Source organism: Oryza glaberrima, unplaced genomic scaffold (genome assembly GCF_000147395.1).
Source record: "Oryza glaberrima unplaced genomic scaffold, OglaRS2 ChrUN-Ctg50, whole genome shotgun sequence".
Lineage (NCBI taxonomy): Eukaryota > Viridiplantae > Streptophyta > Magnoliopsida > Poales > Poaceae > Oryza > Oryza glaberrima.
Genome location: NW_026267055.1, coordinates 41,520 through 43,921, shown reverse-complemented (window position 1 = coordinate 43,921; position 2,402 = coordinate 41,520). Strand labels below are relative to the sequence as shown.

General features: G+C 44.5%; 1 non-coding gene across 1 annotated transcript; it reads left to right on the top strand.

The window, feature by feature from the left end:
- Nucleotides 1-606: 606 nt before the first annotated feature.
- On the top strand, nucleotides 607-713 carry LOC127759557 (small nucleolar RNA R71). The gene has a single exon (XR_008014814.1). It is a non-coding gene; the product is annotated as a small nucleolar RNA R71 (small nucleolar RNA).
- The last annotated feature ends 1,689 nt before the right edge of the window (nucleotides 714-2,402 follow it).

The window sequence follows — 2,402 nt, the reverse complement described above, 5'->3', positions numbered from 1 at the left end:
TTTTGAAAAGTGGAAGCAAAGCCATCTAACTTAACACTTATGTTCTATAGGATCTTGTCATTGGCAGCAAGCTTTTTGCTTAGCGCATCAATGGTTTTAGCTTGTGCAAAAACAAGATCCTTCAAGGAGGGCTGGTTAGAAAAATTACCGTTGTTGTTGCCTCCTTGATAATATGGGCATGGTTGGTTCCACCCTTGACCTCCTTATGGACGATACCCATTGTTGTTGCCCATGTACATCGCCTCCTCACGGGTTTCCGGGCAATCATTCCCAGAATGACCCGTGTTGCCGCAGACCTCACACGTGACGTGTGAGTCCAAGGCCTTGACAGTGCCTTGTGGCCATTTCTCGTGGTCGTCCAAACGCTTCATGAGGAGGTCCAGCTTGGCAGCATGTAACTCCGTCTCCTTGACGGTGTGCATGCCTCGCTAACAGGTCTGGAGTCGTTCCTCGCTCCAACCCATATTGGAGACCATCTTCTCTATTAGATCAACGGCTCCTTGAACCGTTTTAGAAAAGAAAGCTCCTCCAGCTACCGCGTCTAGGTGATCGCGGGACATCGGGGTGAGACCATTGTAGAAGTTCTACAGGATTAGCCAGTTGTCCATCCCATGATGAGGACAGGCGGCTACGTACTCCTGCAGTCATTGTCATGCTTCAGGAATGGACTCGTCCCTCGTCTGCTAGAAACTGGAAATCCTTCCACGAAGGGCATTGGTTTTGCCCATCGGGAAGAATTTCGAGAGGAATGCCGTAGAGCATTTGTCCCGGGTATTGACAGCAGCACGGTTGGCATAAAACCACTGCTTCGCTCTCCTGAGAAGGGAGAACGGAAACAGTCGTAGCCTGACGGCGTCGGGACTGACGCCCTTGATGGTGTACGTGCTACAGATCTCCAGGAACTGTTGCAGATGAGCATTGGCATCCTCATTAGGCTTGCCACAGAACGGGCTAGCCTGCGCCATCGTGATGAGGCTTGACTTCAAGTCGAAATCCATGTCCCCTATGTTGACCTGCGGCCCAATGGCCACATTGTCAGCCGAAGGAGCAGCGAACTCGCGGAGAGTCTTGTTAGCCATAGTCTTGAAGGTCAGTGGCGCTGGTACGACTAGTTTCAATGTCGGTAGAGTTTTCTGTGGAGCAACGACTCGCGGCCTGACACTCTGGAAGAAAGCTTCTGGATTTTCTTTGAAGTTTTCTGGCAAGTTGAAACCAGTTATGCACTACCCTGTTTTCACAACAAAAAGTGAAAACAACCAAGGTTAGCCTGCAAAGGAAAATGTTTATACATAGGTAAATATAAAGTATTAGTTCAAGTAATCTCTATTATGAATCTTCACCGGCAACGGCGCCAGAAATGCTTATTGGTATTTCTTAACGACATTAATAGAAATATAATTCCCAGCAATGGCATAGAAATACTTCTGGTATATTATGGTTACAGAGTTCATCCGCAAGCGCACGGATATACCTTGTAGCATTTCACTCGAGAGTATTCCAAGGGTATCCTATTTATTTTATCCCGTAGGAAGATCATGTAGAGAGAACTCGACTAATAATTTATATATTACTTGTGATAATCATATTCTAAGCAGGGGTTAAGATAATCCAAGGGTAGAGTGACACACAAGCATTAACTAATTCTCATAATATATCATCTAAGCTAAGTGGATAGAAAAGAGAAAGATAATCTATTCCTATACTTCTAATATGCATAATATACATACATTCTAGTTAACTGATATACTAGCTAATACCCTCTATCCGATGCCCTCCTGGTACTTCGAGAAGCCACCCCTGACTGCCGAGTTCCTTACAACAGCTCGTCATGACCATACAACCGGGGCTAAATACAGAGGAATACGCTCCCCAGGAAATTAACTTAGGATTATATACCGGCGCGGAGGAATACCTGTACTGAGCTATCACCATCAGCGACCCACCTCTCATCCGCAATATATAACCCCAAATAATGATATCTCGTAATCTAGACACCACGCCTAAACTACCAGATACTACACTAATATCATCGTCATGACATAGAGTAATTGCATAAGCAAACATTATACCCGCACCAAAGCATCTCCAAGATAAGCTAGCCGTATATTCAGTATAACATGAACATAATGTAAAGTAGGTACTCATATACTCGGAAAGTATTCCAATACTATAAATGTATAAAGAAGAGTATTCTAATAAAAGTACAATGCTTACAAAAGAGGAAAGGAAAACTGCTAGAGCCATACCCGATCTCTTCCGACGGCTTCCGGACTCCTGATTTCTACTCTATTTCTATTCCACCAGCTAGATACTACTAAACTAAGCTTGAGAGAGCTATTGCTTGAGGTGTGTGAGTGAAGTGAGAAGAGGAGCTCCTTTTATAGCTGAACTATGACGGTTGT